The sequence below is a fragment of the Geotrypetes seraphini genome, chromosome 4 (assembly GCF_902459505.1).
Source record: "Geotrypetes seraphini chromosome 4, aGeoSer1.1, whole genome shotgun sequence".
NCBI classification, from domain to species: domain Eukaryota; kingdom Metazoa; phylum Chordata; class Amphibia; order Gymnophiona; family Dermophiidae; genus Geotrypetes; species Geotrypetes seraphini.
Genome location: NC_047087.1, coordinates 55443123 through 55465925, shown reverse-complemented (window position 1 = coordinate 55465925; position 22803 = coordinate 55443123).

The window sequence follows — 22803 nt, the reverse complement described above, 5'->3', positions numbered from 1 at the left end:
ATTGAAATATATATTTACAGAGCCATCTCAATTGATTAGTTTTCTCTCAATGAAACGTCTTGAAAAAGGAATAACAACGTAATAACGCCTATGTGAAATTAGCTCCCTGCACTTCAGTTAGACAAGGATTTTTCTTGCTTAATTAATTTGAAGTATATAAGTTCTGCTCTTAATAATGGATTCAATAATATTGAGGACTAGTGTGAGAACAGCTAGTTTGTTATTTCCTTGTAGCAATATTAAGTTTGGAATTATAGTTTAATATGTAGTTTGATCTCACTTTTCTGTACAAGATGTATATGCTTGGTAATATTGTAAAATGTTATAAATAAAATAATAATAAAAAAAAAAAAAAAAAAAAAGTAGAACTTCCTAACATTGCCCCTGAATCTACCACCCCTCAACCTCACATTATGTTTTCTGGTTTTACCATTTTCCTTTCTCTAGAAAAGATTTTGTTCTACGTTAATACCCTTCAAGTATTTGAACGTCTGAATCATATCTCCCCTGTCTCTCCTATCCTCTAGGGTATACATATTCAGGGCTTCCAATCTCTCGTCATACGTCTTCTGGCGCAAGCCTCCTATTATTTTCGTCACCCTCCTCTGGACCACCTCAAGTCTTCTTACGTCCTTCGCCAGATACGGTCTCCAAAACTGAACACAATACTCCAAGTGGGGCCTTACCAATGACCTGTACAGGGGCATCAACACCTTCTTCCTTCTACTGACTACGCCTCTCTTTATACAGCCCAGCATCCTTTTGGCAGCAGCCACTGCCTTGTCACACTGTTTTTTTTCGCCTTTAGATCTTTGGACACTATCACCCCAAGGTCCCTCTCCCCGTCCGTGCATATCAGCTTCTCTCCTCCCAGCATATACGGTTCCTTCCTATTATTAATCCCCAAATGCATTACTCTGCATTTCTTTGCATTGAATTTTAGTTGCCAGGCAAGACCATTCCTCTAACTTTTGCAGATCCTTTTTAATATATTTTCCACTGCCTCTTTGGTGTCTACTCTGTTACAAATCTTGGTATCATCTGCAAAAAGGCACACTTTTCCTTCTAACCCTTCAGCAATGTCACTCACAAACATATTGAACAGGATTGGCATTCAGCACCAATCCCTGAGGGACTCCACTACTCACCTTTCCTTCCTTCGAGTGACTTCCATTAACCACCACCCTCTGGCATCTGTCCGACAGCCAGTTTCTGACCCAGTTCACCACTTTGGGTCCTAACTTCAGCCTTTCAAGTTTGTTCAACAGCCTCCTATGAGGAACTGTATCAAAGGCTTTGCTGAAATCCAAGTACCGTATTTTCACGCATATAACGCGCGCGTTATACGCGTTTTTACCTACCGCGCATACCCCTCGCGCGTTATATGCGTGAGCGCGGTATACAAAAGTTTTAAAACATAGTTCCCACCCCGCCCGACGCCCGATTCACCCTCCCAGCAGGACCACTCGCACCCCCACCCCGAACGACCACTCGCACGCGCTCCCACCCGCACCCGCATCCACGATCGGAGCAAGAGGGAGCCCAAGCCCTCTTGCCCGGCCGACTCCCCGACGTCCGATACATCCCCCCCCCCCGGCAGGGACCACTCGCACCCCCACCCCGAACGACCGCCGACTTCCCGACAATATCGGGCCAGAAGGGAGCCCAAACCCTCCTGGCCACGGCGACCCCCTAACCCCACCCCGCACTACATTACGGGCAGGAGGGATCCCAGGCCCTCCTGCCCTCGACGCAAAACCCCCCCCCCCCCCAACGACCGTCCCCCCCCAAGAACCTCCGACCGCCCCCCAGCCGACCCGCGATCCCCCTGGCGACCCCCACGACCCCCCCCCCCCCCCTTCCCCGTACCTTTGGTAGTTGGCCGGACAGACGGGAGCCAAACCCGCCTGTCCGGCAGGCAGCCAACGAAGGAATGAGGCCGGATTGGCCCATCCATCCTAAAGCTCCGCCTACTGGTGGGGCCTAAGGCGCGTGGGCCAATCAGAATAGGCCCTGGAGCCTTAGGTCCCACCTGGGGGCGCGGCCTGAGGCACATGGGCCCAACCCGACCATGTGCCTCAGGCCGCGCCCCCAGGTGGGACCTAAGGCTCCAGGGCCTATTCTGATTGGCCCACGCGCCTTAGGCCCCACCAGTAGGCGGAGCTTTAGGATGGATGGGCCAATCCGGCCTCATTCCTTCGTTGGCTGCCTGCCGGACAGGCGGGTTTGGCTCCCGTCTGTCCGGCCAACTACCAAAGGTACGGGGAAGGGGGGTGGGGGGGGTCGTGGGGGTCGCCAGGGGGGTCGCGGGTCGGCTGGGGGGACGGTCGGAGGTTCTTGGGGGGGGCGGTCGTTGGGGGGGAGGGGGGTTTGCGTCGAGGGCAGGAGGGCCTGGGATCCCTCCTGCCCGTAATGTAGTGCGGGGTGGGGTTAGGGGGTCGCCGTGGCCAGGAGGGTTTGGGCTCCCTTCTGGCCCAACTACCAAAGGTACGGGGAAGGGGGGTGGGGGGGTCGTGGGGGTCGCCAGGGTGGTCGCGGGTCGGCTGGGGGGGCGGTCGTTGGGGGGAGGGGGGTTTGCGTCGAGGGCAGGAGGGCCTGGGGTCCCTCCTGCCCGTAATGTAGTGCGGGGTGGGGTTAGGGGGTCGCCGTGGCCAGGAGGATTTGGGCTCCCTCCTGGCCCGATATTGTTGGGGAATCGGCGGTCCTTCGGGGGGAGGGATGTATCGGACGTCGGGGGGGGGGGGCATCAGGCTTTCAGGATGGGGACAGACCTTCAAGGGGGGACAGTGCACGGAAGTCAGGGGGGGTGAACGGAGAGTCGGGACAGCGCACGGAAAGTCGGGGCAGTGCACGGAAGTCAGGGGGGGGTGAACGGAGAGTCGGGACAGCGCACGGAGAGGCGGGGCAGTGCACGGAAGTCAGGGGGGTGAACGGAGAGTCGGGCAGCATGCGCGGTATAATCGTGAGCGCGTTATACCAAAGTTTTTGTGCTTATCATCGTGATTTCTGCGCGCTATACACGTGTGCGCGTTTTATACGGGTGCGTGTTATTTGCGTGAAAATACGGTAAATTACATCTAGCAAATGTCCTCGATCCAGCTCTCTGGTCACCCAATCAAAAAATTCAATCAGGTTCGTTTGGCACGATTTACCTTTTGTAAAGCCATGTTGCCTCGGATCCTGTAACCCATTAGATTCAAGGAAGTACACTATCCTTTCTTTCAGCAAAACTTCCATTATTTTAACAACAACTGAAGTGAGGCTCACCGGCCTGTAGTTTCAACTGAGTACCTCGAGCTCTGAGCAACAGAGATTTTGAAATGGACATTTTTTTGGTAAAAATAGTAACTAACTAGGCAACAAACATAACAAACACAGGTTACTGCAACTAGTATACAGACCAAGGCATACTTGGCATGATCTGTTATATTTCAGTCTCATATCAACTGGCCCCTTGATAGGTGGTGTGCCATTCTTACAAATTGAGTGAAAATGGATGTCAATTAGACAGGGCCCATTTATAAGAACAAGAGAACAGAACAGGAAACCTCAGCAAAAGTTGCCTTTAGTGACCAATACTGTTTCATCTTTTCTCTGAGAAAATGAAACATGAAATCTGATTGGTCACTATGGGCAAGTTCTCACACACAAATCCCATATGCCCTCAGCCACTCTTCCTTTCTCTCTCGCTCTCTCTGACACGCACATCCCACGTGCCATCAGCCACTCTGCCCTTCTCTCTCTCAGACACATCCCATGCCTGCCCTCAGCCGCACTGCTCTTCTCTCTCAGAGCATGTTGATATAACAAAACAGAGCAATGAGAGAGCTGCAAGATTTCTACACAGAATATCACACCCTGGTCACACACACAAGACACAGAGAGACCCTCAACAAACACAAAAATCTTAACTGGGAACCTTAAAAAGTCAGGCTCAGCATATACATCAATACTAGAAAAACAGAAACTGAAACATCAGAGATGTACTGTACATTTCCAATAACTGGCATATTCCAAGTAATATATTCAGAATGAAATATTTTTTCTACCTTTGCTATCTGAATAGCAGACTATGGACTTTTCCTTCAGGAACATGTCCAAGCCTTTTCTAAACCCAGCTAAGCTAACCATTGTTACAACATTCTCTGTAACTCGTTCTATTCAAAACATTCAAAATAAAATGGGTTTGTTTGTTTTTTACCTTCGTTGTCTGGACATTTTATTTTTCCTGATGCCAAAACAGAAGACCAAAAATCTTCCACAGATCAAAAACAACAAGATGCATGGGTTCTCAGGAGTGGAATAAGCTCCCAGGATATGTAGAGAATGACACGGTGACAAAATTCATCACCGTTCCCGCGGATAACCGTGGGAAATAATCCCATGTCAATTTCTAGTGTCTATTTCAACCTCGGTCCTTCTACACCAGCATTCTTCAAAGCAAAGCTTGAGGGTCAGTGGCTGTGCTCAATTATACTCTGATTCTTCCCTCTCTCCTTAAGGAATGACATGAAGATGGTTTCCCGCGGTTATCCGCGGGGACGGGAACGGTGATGAATTTTGCCACCATGCCATTCTCTCTACAGCAGCAAACAAATTTGAGTAGTTTTAAGAAAATGTTGAATAAACATCTTTTCTGTAAGATGAAATATGGGATTTGATTTAAAGTTTTTTTGATATGAGTCGCTGGTAGCCTCTTTGTAATTTTACGAGGATTTACATAATTATTATTATGTTTTATTGATGTTTAATCTGTTGTAATGTACGTGATTTTGTTTATGCCTGTATTTCATTGTGACCCGCCTTGGGAAAGGTGGGGTATAAATAAATACAAATGCAACAGTGGTGGAGACAAAAATCAGGATGAGCAAATTGCACATAAAATGAATTTATTGTTATGACAAACGGATGACACTATTATATAGCAAACAGATGACTCAATACGATTTGTGTTTCGGCCCCTAAGGCCTGCATCAGGAGTCTAAAATAAATAAATAAAAACAATCAAATAAAGACAATCAATCAATCAATTAATGAAAACTAAACTAACAAAATCTGGATCATCTATAATACATAATCCACATAAGAAAATGATATAAAATAATAATATAAAATATATTACAATATTACAAAAGGATAAAACCTATGGGGCTCATAATCGAAAGAGAAAAACATTACAAAATTGGTCTGTCATATATAACTGAAAATGTAAAACAAAATAAGTAAATGGTGAATATTAAAATAAAAGAAAGATTAAAAAAATGAAAAACAACGTTGAACTATTAGTGGACTATTGTATTTCCATTGGTCTCTCTTTTTCTACATTTAAATGTGGGGTGCTCGAGCAACTTAATCCCAGCCGACGTCTGATTTATACATTTCAAACATTGAGCCCTAAAAGACTGAATTCCATGATTGACTGGTGGGATTTTTTTTATTTTTTTAAGTTTTTTGATCCTAGTACGTCTTCACGGTGCTGTGCGTCTCCTTATGTGCCGATGTTCCTGAAGGAGATAATATTTAATTGAACACTATTTGCTGGAAAAATACCATTTCTATTACAGCTCCTTTCCCCTGAAGATGCAGCGAGCAAAACGGAGTCCTCCTGTTGGGATTTCACTTTATCAGGCATAGTTTGCAGACATTCAGCTAAAGGAATAAGATAAGTGGCCATTATATAATTTTCTTTATGTGATTGACTGTGCCTGTTCTGAAGAATTTGCTGTAAAGGCTCTTCTTGTTTCCTGATGCAAGGGATTTGATAACCACTAGGTTGATAATTTGAGAGAAGTGGAGTTTTTTTTCTTGACCTATGGTTGTTTGTGGTCCCATTACGTTTGTTGGAGGCTATAGCAACGGTTCCTTAGCCATTATTGGCATAAACAGAGGTCTTTTTTTTTCTCTACTTATATATATGAATACAGATTGTGTGTAGCATCGTTATTTCTCCCCGAGTGTTGAAAGAGTAGAGCTATATATTTCAGTTTCAAACATCTCTCCCCATGCATCTCTCCTTTCCTACCTTCCACCTTCTAACATGTCTCTTCCCATGCACCATCTCTTCCTCCCCTCCATCCCCTCTGCCAAAATGCCTAAACATTTCTCTCTCTCTTGCCCCTTGCCCCCTCCATGCAGTATCTCTCCCTCCCCTCTACCCTATATGCAACATTTTCCCTTTCTTGCCCCTCTCCACCCATTTGCAGCATCTATCCCTTTCTCCCCTCCACCCCATGTCCAACAATCCTCCCTCTTTTATCTTGCAACATCTTTTCTTCCTTCCCCCTAACCCAAACCCCACTCACTGATAACTGGCTCTCTCTTGCTTCAACGGATCCCACCCTCTGTCATAACTTCCTGTTTCTGCCCGGGAAGTACACAGCAAAGGAGAGGCTTCTGGATCAGCAGCAGGCAGCATGTAGAAATTGTCACAACTAACCGGTAGAAGCAAAAGATTGAGACGAGAGGGATATGAAGGGACCGCGATGCTCAGTCTGCCCAGTGCAGGAGGCAAAATGGCGGCATTGGCTCCATGAGGAGTGGGGGGAGGCAGGAGACCCATGTAGCACCGCGTACCCCCTCCCTTCCACCAGTGGTTTGCGTACCCCTTGGGGTATGCATACCACATGTTGGGAACCTCTGGTGTAAATCATCTCACCCAAAACTAGGTATAGATCCTGGTGCCAAATGCCATTCTATTAATAAGGCCCAATCTGGAGCACCATTTATAGAATGATTCTTAGGTGATCATTTTTTTTTCAATATTGACTTTTTTGGCACCAAATACAGAATGTAATCCATAACTTCCAGGTACCAACAACAACCCATATATTCAGCACCGATGCCCAGTTAGGGCCTGTTACTGAATATGGGGTCCTTTTAGTAATGTGCGCTAGCTGTGTTAGCACATGCTAAACGCTAACGCATCCATTATAGTTTATGGACGCGTTAGGATTTATTTATTTTATTTATTTATTTCGATTTCTATCCCGTTCTCCCAGAAGCTCAGAACGGGTTACAAGTAGACATTCACAATCGTTTGAAAACAGACTAGTCATGACAACAAATAGGTTCCAGTAGACGACAACAGAGCTTATTCTAGAGACCAGATTGGTCATAGCAAAAAGTACTAGGAGAAGTATATTGAGGAGGCAGTTTTATAATGGCCTGATTGGCGGAAGAGGAAGGTCTTTACTGCTCTGCGGAAGGTCATTAGTGAATCTAGCGACCTGATCTGTGTGGGTAGTCGGTTCCATAGCTGAAGTAGGAAATGGCTGTAGGATCTTTTGTATGCCGTACTCATTCGGAGGGATCTCCTTGCAGGAATGCTGAGTCTTTATTCTGCTAAAAAGGCCTTAGTAAAAGGATTCCTTCATTAGGTAGAAGCAGTTATAATTAAAGAAACACTGACCACTGTCAGTTCAGTATTGACCCAAAAGTTTTTTGGGGAAGATATCCAAAATGCTCAGTGATATTATATTATTACAGTATGAAAAGAAGCAAGATTTATTCCTCTGTGTCACTGTCAAGAGAGTGGGGGAACTAGAAACCCTTGCACTATGATTGTTGTAGTGCCACCTACAAAATGTCTTTGATGGTCAAAAGTTTACAAATCATAAAGGAGACTTAACTGAGGGATCATAGGGAAGAAGTTTTTTTTAAAAAACAACAGAAAAAATGATGATTTTGAGGAAGATTGAAAACCTGGAAAATCAGCAGAAAAATTTAAATTTGAGGATTCTTAATTTTCCGGTTGCCAAGTTTATGTCTCCTAAAGAACTCTTTAAGAACTTTATGTTGAATGTCTTAAATGTACCTGAAGTAAGTCTTCCCCCGATACAAAGAATTTACTATATAAAACAAGTGCAGAAAGAAAAAGCTACAGCAGATGAAAATGCTCAATTAGATGTTTCTGATATTCTGCAATCTTCTGACATTGAAATTCAGGGAAGAGCAACTTTATTGGTCTCGTTGGTATTTCTTCAAGATAAAGAGATGTTGCTGAAATTATATTTCAATTTAAAGCAGATTTCCTATTTGGGGGAAAGGGTATATATATTTCCTGATGTTTCAAGGTGGACGCAGTCCAGAAGGAAAGAATTTCTGTTACATAGATCAAAGGTGATTGCTTTGGGGGCAAGTTTTCAGTTGCGATTTCCTTGTAAATGTTTTATTTCCTATCAAGGAAGTAAATATATATTTTTCGAACCTTCCCAATTAGGTTTTTTCCTTGAAGGTAAAGGTATCTCTACACAGTCCGAATGATACAGGTTAATAATGCGGTTAAGTTTATTTTGGATAGGTAAGATCTGACTGCTCTATTTCTTAAAGTTTTTAGTTTCCTTTGTATATTCCCCTTTCCCGAGGGGTTTTACTTTCATCTTGTCTCTTCTCCTTAAGTTGTGGACTGTATTATATGATTTATATGGATGTTTAAATTTCAATTCTTGGTATGTAATATGACTAAGAGAATAATATATTTCTGTATTTCTTTAAACATCTTGTATAGGATGCATTAAAATGATAAATAAATAAAAATAAATAAAAAAAAAAAAAAATTATTACTGGGAATTTTGCAGGGGCGATTAATCTTTATTTTAAAAACTTAGAATCACAGCATGCTTACAGGCCAATAATAAACCTATCGTGAGTCATCAAAGTGACAGTGTGGCTTTCTCCTGTGCTCTTTGGGAGCTGAGTATTGATTCGACTGTGAAGCAGCTGACGTTTAGAAGCAGATCTGTGCTGAATTGATCTTTTTTTACTGTTCTCTCCCAGTATTATTTATAGTTGTGGGACTCCATTCAGGAAATAATTTTGCGGAATACAATCTTGTCACCCAACTGCTAAGTGATGGCTGCGGAAGCATGCCCTATTTTGTTAACTTTAAATATCAGAAAGGGAACTGATGTGCACTTAATAATATTATGATTCCTTCAAACCACTTTTCTGTCAACTCGATATATTTCATTACCTCCTTTCCAGCAGATGTATTGATTTTTGTTTTGTGGTTTTATAACACAATTTCAAGGCTGTTGTAGCTTAATGAACCATGTTCCTATGATGTTTAAAAAGATTTGAAGCAGTTGTTGAAATAAATATTATGGATTACCCATCCCTTGCAGCCTCTTTTTGCTTTTACCCTCATGAACCTAGCGTGGAAATGAATAGGACGTCCAGCTATGCATTTTTTTTTGTGCACAAGATCAAAGTGCCCCAGAAGAACAATAGCCGGCCACGCTTATGTGTTCATGACCACACACAGCAACACCTGCAGGGCAGAAAAATGCCTTGTTGCTTCTGCAGGTCAAGCTCAGAGGAAGCACCACTGAGGGGGCAGATGAGTCTAATAATAATTGATGAGAAAGGAGGAACATGACATAGAGAAGGACTTTTTTTTTCTGTATTATTATAAGCCTTGACTTCCCAAGCAGTGAGTGAAAGAATAGTGCACCCGTGGACTCTCTTCACATCAGCCATTGTGGAGGTTGACAGATTGTATTAAGTTAAGGGAGAACTTCTCAGTGTTTGAGATCTGCAGTGTTCATTGTCACTTGTGAGGCAGAATAATATTTCATTTTTCTGTAAATTTCAGCTCTCACTGTAAATGTTACAGTTTTGAAAATAGTCACTCTATAAAATGATTGTGAGGAGACCTATATATGATTCTTATCCACTCCTAATCGAACTCTGCTCAGAGACATGAAGGCAGTTACCACCGCCTCACCACCTAATCTATATGTGTTCTATAAGGGTCAAAACTGTTGCTGATTATTATTACTTAAGCTACTGCTTATACTTTAAGAGCTTAAGAATATATTTCGGATTTGAGAGACTTAGCTTTATAAATGTCTCTGGTTCCAACGTGCCATGTTTCAACTACTGCTTTGGGGAACCGATAGTTAAATTCAACGTTTTGAAAAGGGTGTTTGTCTCAAATTCTTTATATGAAGTCACTTTTTCACTCACGGTTTAATTCCTCTCTGTGACTTCATATAAAGACTTTGAGACAAACACCCTTTTCAAAACGTTGAATTTAACTATCGGTTCCCCGAAGCAGCAGTCGAAACGTGGCACGTCGGAACCAGAGACATTTATAAAGCTAAGTACCTGGCAGAAACCAAAATAGTCGCAACATTCTATGCTACCAATCCCTGGGCAAGCAGAGATTTCCCCCATGTCTATCTCACTAGCAGACTATGGCCTTTTCCTTCAGAAACTTGTCCAAACCTTTTTTTTTTTTTAACCCTCTATTACCTTATCCTCTGAGTTCCATAGCTTAACTACTCTTTTAGTGAGAAAATATTTTCTCCTAGTTGTCTTAAAAGTATTCCCATTCATTTCATTGAGTGTCCCCTAGGGCTCCTTTTATTAAGCCATGCTAGTGGGGTTAATGCGCGTGATTATTGCATCATGCGCTAACCCCCGCGCTGGCCTAAAAACTGCTGCCTGCTCAAGAGGTTAGCGCGGCCAGCGGTTTAGCGCACGGGATTATGTGCGTTAAACCGCTAGCACACCTTTGTAAAAGGAGCCCCTAGTCTTTCTGCTTTTAGAAAGAATAAAAAAACGATTCATTTTTAACTGTTCTGTACCATTCAGGATTTTGTATACCTCAACCATATCCCCTATCAGAAGTAGATGACTCTCGAAAAAAAGAAATATTGTGGGCGTATTTTTTGAGAATGGACTTTTGACATGTCAGACTTTGGGCGACTAGCAACTTAGGTCCAAAACGGACTTAGACATTTTTTTGATTATGCCTCTCTAAGGCCCTCTTTTACTAAAGTGTACTAACTGATTAGCGTGCGCTAAATGCTAATGCGTGCAAGTTAGTCTATGCATGTGTTAGCATTTAGCGTGTGCTAATTGATGAGCACACACTAATCAGTTAGTGCACCTTAGTAAAAGAGGGGGTAAGTCACTACGTTCAAGTTCCATCTAGGCAGTCTCATTAAACTTTTGGTTAGACTTGCAGTACGACTAAGGCTCTCTTTTACTAAGGTGCGCTTACCGATTAGCACGCACTAAATGCTAACGTGTTCATGTTAGTCTATGCATGCGTTAGCATTTAGCATGCGCTAATTTGATTTAGCGCGCCTTAACAAAAGAGGGGGTAAGTCTAGGTCAGCCCACACCCTGCCCAAATCCCATCCTCACCACTCCTCCTAAAATGCCCCTTTCAGCTCTGGGTGTACAGTGGCACTGAAAAGGCCTAAGCTGTTTTTAGATATAGAAACATAGAAACATAGAGTATGATGAAAGAAAAGGGCCGACGGCCCAACAAGTCTGCCCACTCGAATAACCCACCCCCCTAACCACTTCCTCGAAGTGAACCCACATGTTTATCCCATTTATTCTTAAAATTGAGCACATTACTGGCCTCTACTACCTAAAGTGGAAGATTATTCCAATGATCAATCACCCTTTCGGTGAAGAAATACTTCCTAATTACCCCATGAAATCTTCCACCTCTGATTTTTAGCGGATGCCCTCTTGTCGCCCTAGGTCCTGTAAGGAAAAAGACGTCTTCTTCCATCTCCATAAGGCCAGTAACATATTTGAACGTCTCTATCATGTCTCCCCTCTCTCTGCGTTCCTCAAGAGAGTATAGCTGCAATCTACCTAGACATTCTACATTTGGGAGATTCTTGAGTCCTGAGACCATCCTAGTGGCCAATCTCTGAACCGACTCTATTCTCATCACATCCTTTCGATAAAGTGGCCTCCAAAATTGAACACAGTATTCCAGATGTGGTCTCACCATGGACCTGTAAAGAGGCATCACCACTTCAGGCTTTTGGCTGGCAAAACTTCTCCGGATGCAATCCAGCATTTGTCTAGCCTTGGATGAAGCTTTCTTCACTTGATTGGCAGCCTTCATATCTTCACTAATGATTATTCCCAGGTCCTGTTCTGTGACAGTTCTAGTTAAGGTCTCACCATTCAGAGTGTAAGTTCTGCAAGGGTTTCCGCTACCAAGGTTCATAACTTTACACTTCTTGGCATTAAAGCTCAGCTGCCAAATAGTAGACCATTTCTCCAGTAAAAGTAGGTCCTGTGTCATACTGCCGGGTACGGTATCTCCGCCCACTACACTGCATAATTTAGCATCATCTGCAAATAATGCAATTTCACAAAGATATTAAATAGGATTGGACCCAGGACCGAGCCCTGCAGTACTCCACTGAACACCTCCGACGTTTCAGAGGGAGAACCGTTTACCACCACCCTTTGAAGTCTGCCACTGAGCCAGTCTTTAACCCTGTCTTTTTGATTGTCCAAGTGCCAATTTAGGTGGGATTTTAGACATATTCACGTTTTGATTATGAGCCTCTTATTGTATACTGGAAATGTTAACATTGTTTCTCTCTTATGTTGAAAATTGTTAAGCATTTTTCTATCTGTAATATTTGCAGTTTGTAAATTTAATTTTAAATTAAAAAAAGAGCTTGAAACATACAGTGAGCTGGCGTGTTAACACAAAGCACAGCAACCCTCAGAGAACTGTTCCTAGAAATCAGATTTATTTTAATAACATTAATATTAGCATTCACACTTTGTCACCTGCAACTGAAAGCTAAACACCATCAATCAATAATCATAGAACTCAATTTTATTGGAATAAATATTTGGCCGCAACTTTATTATCTACCTGAGTATTATCTCCACTTACAGTACAATCCATGTCCAAAACCAACAAACCCCAATGCCTATTTCACACACACCCTGGGAGCTATTCAGTGTCGAAACTAGCTCCTGTTAATTCTTTAAACGTATAACACTCCCCAAAGCATGACCCATGGTGATGCTAGGTCATGCTTCCCCTTGTAGTAGCGTTGCCTAGAGTGTTACATTTATTTATTTATTAACTGCTCATCTCCCAGTTCCAACTGGGCCAAACCCCATTTTTCGTTCTGCCCAAATTGCGATCGCCTCCCCATAATCCCAAAAGCTCAACCAAACCTGTCCAAGTCCACATAAAACCTGTAACTCCCACCTTCCACCAACATTGACACAAAACATACCACCAGCAAACATGGGAGGGAGGGGTGGATATTTTTTCCTGAAGAGACTATCCTTCCCCTTTCCTCAAAGAACTCCCTCCAACCTGCCACAAAAACATCCAATCAATCCTGTGCCTACTCCACCCCATCACCTCAAAAACTTCTCCAATTCTTTTCTTTCTTATAAGCTCTATTAATTTTTTATTACCTTCTCTTATAAACTCTTCAATCTTTATTCTATAGACTCTTGGCATCACCTCATATATTCCCCTCACCATCTGCCTCCCCCTTTCACCCACACCACCATCCAATAAATATTACCAGTAAGTGACCTCAGCTCAGCTAATGTTATGTCACACCAAATGAATATGGTGTTCTTCATTAGCCAGAATATATCTAAGGCTAGTGTTACCTATGTCCTATTAATGATCTCATGATGAATACAATCATATAATCAAGCTGATAGAGATTGCTATTGTTTCTTAGAGTAAAGTTGAGATGCACAGAGGTTCAGGTTCTAGGATACGATAAAGTAGTGGTGGTGAATATATGTTAGAACATCATACTATCCTTTTCCAGGTTTAATTGCTACATGTCAGACAGGTAGCACTAGTTCAAGCTACCAAACTGGATGCCTATTCTGGTGAGAGAGAATGATACAACTTAAAAAAAAATTAGTGCATGGTAAAATGATTTCATACACATTAACCTATAATTGAATACATTTTATCAAATAGTGTGCATTGAAAAATTTTAATGCATGATAAACAATTTTTATTGAAACAAATATCAAGTTTCAAGTTCAAGTTTATTAAAATTTGATATAGTCGCCTATTCCAAGGTTTCTAGGCGAAATACAAAAATAAAAACAGCAATGTTAAAATACATAAACATAATTTTGGGGTTACCAAATGTACAGGAACATAGGGTTAGGCAGAGAAGAACTACATTTGTTAAAAGAAAAGACTCAAGGTAAGAACAAAAGGAAGGGGAGGAAAGATAAGAACAACTTTTGTCTCTTACAAAGTTCAGTGGATGGGTTCAAAGCTATGTCGAAAAGGCGTCTTTGAAAAGATGGCTTTTAAGTTTCCTTTAGAAATGGTCTTGTATTTTTTCTTCTCTTAGTTAGAAATAAACCAGGAAATACATCAAAGCATCAGGGATAAGAGCTAATGAATGGAAAATATGTGCCCTATGCATATCCCTTATATAACTTACTTTACTTAATACAGACCATGCTCTGCTGTACCTATCCCCCTCTTTTACAAAGGCATGCTAGCCGATTTAGCGCATGCTAAATATTAGCGTGCACTAAATGCTAACACGCCCATTATATTCTATGGACACATTAGCATTTGACGCGTACTAATATTTAGGGGTCCTTTTACTAAGCTGCGTTAGCGTTTTTAGGGCACGCAGCATTTTAGCAAGCGTTAAGCCCACAGTACACGGCTAGAACTAACGCCAACTCAATGCTGGCATTAAGATCTAGCGCAGGCGGCAATTTAGCACGCGCTATTCCACACGTTAAAGCCCTAATGCAGCTTAGTAAAAGGAGCCCTATTTAATCAGCAATATCTGCATTATTAGCCTTGACATATGTAATTCTGTTAGGCCTTTAGCACAATGATTTTTCTACTTTACATGCCCAAAATATTTTTTAAAAATGGAAACATGATCAATAGAGACATTTGGACAATTTAATTTTCTACAGTTAGGCCCTCTTGGTAGAGGATGTTCCTTTTCACTTGCATTTCTCCTTTTTAATTTATAACATGAAATACCAGGTAACCTTAGTGCACACAATCTGTTTCATTGACGGCACAAGTAGAGACACTGGTGTAGTTTAATCTCACTGAACAGATTACATTACATTTATGTAAAAACATTTTTTTAAAAAAAATCTGTTTCCTCCCTTTACACAGCCGTCTCTTGATACCCCCACAGGAGACCATTTGTTATGCAGAGTTTTGTGAAGCAATCAAAATTAATTCAGAGAGATCTTTTCACCCAGAACCCCCAGCTACTAACAATGGACCATCTCAACAGGTGCTTATTGTGGTTGTTTGACTTCAGATTGCCAAGAGGAAAGGTTTCCATTCTCTGGCCATTTCTTTTTCAAATCCCATTCTTGTCATTTACTAATCTTTAGCAGCTGCCAATAAAGACACACCTGCCCAAAAGAATACAAACTTTTATATCTAGGATTCAAAGCTTTGGAAGTGTTTGCCCATTTTTAGTCTACCTTTTAAAAAAACTATTATTTTTCGCAGGGGGGGGGGAGGAGATGAGGAACCTCACTACCATATTCTACCAATAATTTTTCTACATTGCTCAGTTAGGTGAGAGACTGCTCAGAACAAAGCAGAGCGCAAAATTAATGGGCCTTATATTCAGTGGGCAGCACTCAATGTTTTGCTGACCGCCACCAGGGTTATCCTCAGAAATCAATGTCGAGACATCTCCAGACTTCGGCATTGAATTTCAGGATGTTCAGAGCTGGCGGAAAAAGCTGGCTAAGTGCAATATTCAACACTTATCTGGCCACGGTGAACCACCTAAAAATGGGACTGACTTTTATGGGATCACATATATGCGGACTACCTTGGCCAGTTAAGTGCTGCTTATCGACACTTAACTGGCTAAGTGCTGACTCTGCCCCCAGAATGCCCCTCAATAGCCCATTTTGCGTTGGGCACTAACTGGACATTTTCAACGGCTCTATCCATTAAGAGGCAAAATCTATAAGCAGCACCCTACCAGCGCCTAAGTTAAGAGGGAAACACCATTTGAAACACAACCTAAGTGAAAATTCAAAGCGCCTACCGGTGCCTAAAGAAATGGTGCCAGAATCTAGCCTATGGAGGCGCCTACCGGTGTAGCTAATGCCAGAAGCGCACGCTAATCAAGCGCTAAACGCTAACGCAGGCATGTTATCCTATGGACGCATTAGTGGTTAGCGCACGCGTCGATTTAGCGCACGCTAAACACATGCTAAAACGCTTAGCGCACCTTTGTAAATGAGGGCCTAAGTTCCACTGAATATGACTGGTTGGCCCTCCAACAAACAATTTAATGGGCCAGGAGCTATTTCTTGCTGCTTAAATCACTTTGAATATTGATCCCAAATGTGATTCATATTCAGCCGAATAGTGATTAAAATTCAAATATGAATAACCCAAGGCTCTGTTGTGCTAAATCCTATTGAAATAAACACTTCACCTCCGATTTCACATTGCTTCTTTGATTATTTGTTATGTTGAAGCTCAATGCCTGTTACTCATATTCAATATTCAGCCAAATAAGAATATATGCTATTCAGCCCAGCTCTAGCTATGGGACTTTCGAAAGTACACTCCAGATGTATACATGTGTATTTTATAAAATGCATGCATATATCACAACTCCATACCTGTTCTGCCCAAACTAGAACCCCCAGAACACCTACACACAGTACCATCTTGTCATCATGCGTGCTTTTAGGCAATTTTATGAATCCTTTTCCACAATATGAAAGAAACTTGACGTGCTGTAAAAAGGAAGCCCTATAATTTATGTACCTATATTTTAATGCCACTTACATATATAAATGTATGGAATACTGGCAGTATAGCAGGTTAGTGTGCACTCACACATATATAAGTGGCAGCATTGCCACCAAGTGCTGTGCTGTTAAGGAGGGGTGGAGCAGCCTAGTGGTGGTTAGAGTTGCTGACTCAACACCCTAAGGTTGAGAGTTCAAGCCCAGATGACTCCCTGTGACTCTGAGCAAGTCACTTAACCCTCCATTGCCCCAGGTATCACAGTTAGATTGTAAGCCTGCCAGAATGGATAGGGAACATACTTGAGGGCCTGATTACCATTCAATATATTGTAAACCTCTTCATGAAAAGGCAGTTTATAAATCCCAATAAATTTGTAGTGCGTAAGTGCACATGGGCAGAGCATATGAGGGCATAGGTGGTGCTGCCACTTATAGAAAATAATTAACATAGAAACATGATGGCAGATAAAGGCCAAATGGCCCATCTAGTCTGCTCAATCGCACTAACTATTGTCTCTCTCTCTCCGAGAGATACCATGTGCCTATCACAGGCCCTTTTGAATTCAGACACAGTCTCTGTCTCCACTACCTCTTCTGGGAGACTTCCATGCATCTACCACCCTTTCTGTAAAAAATGTATTTCCTCAGATTACTCAGGAGCCTATCACCTCTTAACTTCATCCTATGCCCTCTCATTCCTTTCAAATGAGACTCAACTCATTATGTAGGTAGTTAAACGTTTCTATCATATCTCCCCTCTCCCGCATTTTCTCCACTTATACAGATTGAGATCTATAAGTCTGTCCCCATTCGCCTTATGACAAAGACCACATACTATTTTAGTAGTCTTTCTCTGGACCGTTTCCAGACTTTTTATATCTTTTTGAAGGTATGGAGGGGCATAATCAAAAAAAGCGTTTAAGTCCCCTTTTGGCCTAAGTCCTTAAACGTTCAATCCAGAAGCAGGGAAAGTGTCCATAACCAAAACAAACGTCCTTGTTTTGATTATGGCCTTCCTCTGCCTAAACGCCCAATCACCACTACGTCTAAAAGTACACCCACACCACGTCTACACTTTTCAGCCATAATGAAACAAAAAAACGCCTAAGCCACAAACGTCCAACAGAAGGGCTTTTAGGCGAAGGAGGAGCCAGTCCTTCACCTAAAAGCTGGATTCTGTAACCGGTATCTGTCAAAAACAACACCGGTTACAGAATCCCCCCCCACAACCATCCAGGCAGGAGGGTGCCCAAGCCCTCCTGCCATGTCAAACACGACCCCACCCCCTCCTGACAACATCGGGGAAAGAGGGAGCTAAAGCCCTCTTGCCCCGGCCAACAGTGGCACCCCCGACGATATTGGGGCAAGAGGGAGCCCAAGCTCTCCTGGACCCAGTGACCACCCCACCCCCGTGACTGGCTTGGGCCAGGAGGGAGCCCAAGCCATCCTGGCCCTGGCGACCCCCCCCCCACCGCTACTCGATTGGGCCAGGAGGGAGCCCAAACCCTCCTGGCCCTGGCGACCCTCCCCCCGCCGCTACTCGATTGTGCCAGGAGGGAGCCCAAGCCCTTCTGGCCCCAGCAACCCCCTACCCCCACCCCCCACTACATTACGGGCAGGAGGGATCCCAGGCCCTCCTGCCCTCGATGAACCCCCCTCCCCCCAATGTCCTCCCCCCCAGCCGACCCGCGACCCCCCGGCGACCCCGCGACCCTCTCACCCCCACCCCCCTTCCCGGTACCTTTTTAACATTGGCTGGACAGACGGGTGCCAAACCCATCCGTCCAGCAGGCAGCCCACAGCAGAATGGGGCTGGATTGGCCCAGCCCTCCCAAAGCCCAGCCTATTGGTGGGGCTTAAGGTGCTTGGGCCAATCAGAATAGGCCCGGGAGCTTTAGGCCCCTCCTGTGGGTGGGGCCTTAGGCACATGAGGGGCCTAAGACTCCCGGGCCTATTCTGATTGGCCCAGGCACTTTAGGCCCCACCAGTAGGCGGAGCTTTGGGATGGCTGGGCCAATCCGGCCCCATTCTGCTGTGGGCTGCCGGCCGGCCGGATGGGTTTGGCACCCGTCTGTCCGGCCAACGTTAAAAAGGTATGGGGAAGGGGGGTGGGGGGGATCGCTGGGTCAGCTGGGGGGTCACGGGTCGGCTGGGGGGGCCGATCGGGGGTTCTGGGGGGCGGACATTGGGGGAGGGGGGGTTTGTCGAGGGCAGGAGGGCCTGGGATCCCTCCTGCTCGTAATGTAGTGGGGGGGTGGGGGTAGGGGTTTTCCGGGGCCAGGAGGGTTTGGGCTCCCTCCTGGCCCAATCGAGTAGCGGTGGAGGGTTTGTCAGGGCCAGGAGGGCTTGGGCTTCCTCCTGGCCCAAGCCATTCGTGGGGGGGGGGGTGGTCGCTGGGACCAGGAGAGCTTGGGCTCTCTCCTTGCCCGATGTTAATCGACGGGGCAAGAGGGCTTGGGCTCCCTCTTGCCCAGAGGTTGTCGGGGGGGGGGGGGTCGCGGCTGCCGCGGGACAAGAGGGCTTGGGCTCCCTCTTGCCCCGATGTTGTGTGTGTGGGGGGGGTGATGCATCGTGGCAGGAGAGATGCCTCATCTCCCCTACTGCGATGCAATCACTCCTCTACCGGAACTGCTGCGGGTCGCGGCCGTTCGGGTAGAGGAGTGATGGCATCGCGGTAGGGGAGATGAGGCATCTCTCCTGCCGCGATGGTTAGGTTGCCGGGCCGCTGAACTGATGGCACCAGCGGCCATCAGCTCAGCGGCCTCTTTTTCGGCACTTAGACCTGGTTTTATTTTGTCTAAGTCAAAAAGGACTAAGTGCCGACTAGGCAATCTTTAACTGTTTTGTTTATACCTGTTGTATGCCTAGGTGTAGGTCGGCCCACCTTCCGCCCACTGCCCGCCCTTTCTCCTCCTCTAAAAACACCTCTTTTCTCTCTGTGCGTTTAGAGGCAGGGGAAAGTCCTAAGCTGTTTTTAGATACGTCTAAAAACCAGCTTTGGTTATGGGTACTTGGATGATCAGGCTTTTTGATCGTCCAAGTAGCCACTTAGGACACTTTTTAGATGGTTTTTTTTTAATTATTATCCCCATGGCCTCCAGAATTGTATACAATATTCTAAATGAGGTCTCACCAAAGGCTTATACAGGGGCATCAATACCTTCTTTTTCCTACTGGCCATACCTCTCCCTAAGCAACCTAGCACCCTTCTAGTTTTCGCTGTCACCTTTTCAACATGTCCTTGTTGCATTTATGTGCATGTGTGATCTCTTAGAGTAGGGGTGCCCAAATGGTCGATCACGATCGACCAATAGATCGCAAAGGCAATGCGAGTCGATCGCGTTGCCTTTGCGATCTTGTTCTTCCTGCCTCCCCGAGCCAGGCCAGGCACGTACAAGCGCCGGACCCATAAGCCTTCACCTCCGACATCAATTCCGACGTCAGAGAGGAAGTTCTGGGCTAGCCATTCCATTCCTATGAGCATCTGAGTATTGATCTCGCCAGCCTATGGTAGAAACCTCTACTACGGCTTTGTAAAAGCCAGTGTAAGTGTCTTAATTTGCATTATTGCACTAAGGCAGTTTAGTAAAAAGTCTCTCAGTTCAGCTCAATGAAAATGATAAAAACAGAGTTTATTGAGTAAGTTTTCAGAAAGTCTCTTGTTCTGCTTGTGCAGCTAAAAGCAGTATAGCAAGTTGGAAATAAATAAACAACCATCAATAAATTCTTCCCAAAAATATATATCTGCCTATTGAGCCTGATAGCCATCTGGCAGCAAACCCAGAAATTCAATGCCAGGCCATGTCCATGCACTGGCATTGAATTTCCAGGTTTACGGAGCTGGCTAACACATACCCCCTGTTTTACTAAGGTGCGCTATGCGTTTTAGCGCATGCTAAATATGCACGCACGCTAACCGCTACATGTCCATAGACTAACATGCACGCATTAGCGTTTAGCTCATGGTTAGCTAAAACACATGGAGGGGCGTAATCATAAGAGACGTCTAAGTCCATTTGCGTCCAATTCGCAATTTGCATCAAAAGTAAAAAACAGCCTAAGGCACATTTTCGAAAAATACATCCAAAATTTTTTTTGTTTCGAAAATCGTCGAATTATACGTCCTGCCGATCTGATCGTCCAAGCCACTAAATCGTCCATCTTTATACCACATTTTCATCCAACTTTTCGTCCAAGTCAAAAACGCCTAGAACAAGCCCTGTTGGACATGGGAGGAGTCTGCAAAGTGATGGACTGAACACCCAGGCATGCCACCTAAATAGTGGGGTACTTTACAGGGCACTGCTGTGAACTTCACAAAAAGGGTACCATGGCTTCTCCTCACTGCAGCTCCCATATAGGTCAAGGTGAGCCCCCCAAACCATCTCCAGAATCCCCTAGACCCACTTATCTACCACCCCAATAGCCCTTATGGCTGCAGGAGCCACTTATATGCCAGTAAAAAGGGTTTTGGGGGTGTATAGGGCAGTGCAAATGTTTCAATATCAATGCAGTGATTACAGTGGCTTATGGGCATGGGTCCTACTCTCTATGAGTCCCTAACCCACCCCCAAGATGACTTCAGCCGCCTCTGTGCTGGACGACTAGGCTTTCCTATGCCAGGCGGCCAGGTGATGATGGTCTGGAGGCTGAATTTTAAAGGTGTGATTAATATTTCTATGGGGGGGGTCGGTGATCACTGGGGTAGTGTGTAGGGGTCTGTGTTATGTGTTTTCAGTGCTTATCTGGTGACTTTATATGGGTTTTTGTGACTTAGACCATGTTTTACATGGTCTAAGTCACAACGTCCAAGTTCCGTCGATTGTGGGCTGTATAACTTTCGGTTATACATGCTCTACGACAAAGTCTAAGCCGGCCCTCGTCCCACCCAACTCCCACCCTCGACAATCCTCCCGAAACGCCCTATTTAGCTTTGGTCGTTCAGCATCACTATGTAGGCCTAGGTCGTCTAGAAATACGTCCAAAACTCGGTTTTATTATCGGCACTTGGACGTATTTGGGAAATGTTCATCCATGTGCTGACTTAGGCTGGTTTTTGGACGTTTTTCTCTTTCGATTATGAGCTCCTTAGCGCACCATTGTAAAAGGAGTCCATAATGTAGCTGGTTGAATGCAATATTCAGAGCTATGGTTTCTACATAAAAATAGGAATGACTTTGATGTGGTCCTATTCAGGGTTACCAGATTTCCTCTTTTTATAAAAAAGGGCACTTGGCCCCATCCCCTATGTTTTTCTCCTCTTTCATTCTCTTTCCTGTAGTTCTTCCCATTATTTTCCTTTCGGCTTATCATCTACCATGTCTGAAATATGTCAGTGTTTTCCTAATAAATTGTTTGTCTCCCCTATTTTATTGTACCTCGTTTTGAAATTCTGAAACAGCGATTTTATCAAATGTTTAAATAAACTTGGAAACTTGCCCCCAGCCATGCCCTGCTCCACCCCCACACCAACTGCATGTCTCCTTCCCCAAGCTCTGAGCCTATCTGGAGGACTTTTGCATATGTGCAGACGTTGACATGATGACATCATTTGCATGCATGTGACATCATCACTGCCATCCGTGCATGTGCAGAGGCCCTGAGCTCAGGTCCTTCCAAAACAACTGCCAGGTTTTGGAAATCCCTCTGGGCAGTCAGACAGTCCTCTAAAATGAGGATATGTCCAGGTTTTCTTGGACATCTGGTAACGCTAGTCCTATTTATGTGGCTAACTTGGCTGGTTCAGGGCTCAGTCTGCCCCTGGAATACCCCCCAAAACAGCTAGTTTAAAGTTTAGTGCCAACTAGTTATTTTCAGTGGCACTAACTGATTAAATGCCACTAAAAATTAGCAGTTAGCTCTAAGCAGGCAATTTAACCAGCCAGGAGCTATTTCTGGCTAGTTAATCATATTGAATATCAGCCACTTGGGGGGGGGGGGAATTTATCAAGGGATGCTACTCGCTTTAGTACACGTTAAACCCTAAGATGCTCATTATATTCCTATGGGCATCTTATCATTTAGGCCCAGATTCTATAAGCGCTGCCAGTACTGGCGGCTGCCTAAAAATGGCCACCGATCACATGTCAATCACGCATTGGCACCGTTTATAGAATTGCTGCTGTTTTTTTTTGTTTTTTTTTAAACAGGCGCCTTAAATGTGGGCCATCATTTTACAGGTCTACATTTAAGGCACTGTCTTGCCCCTAGGGAAGTGCCTAGGATCCCCTAGGGATGCCTAAGGCCGCTTCTGGCGTA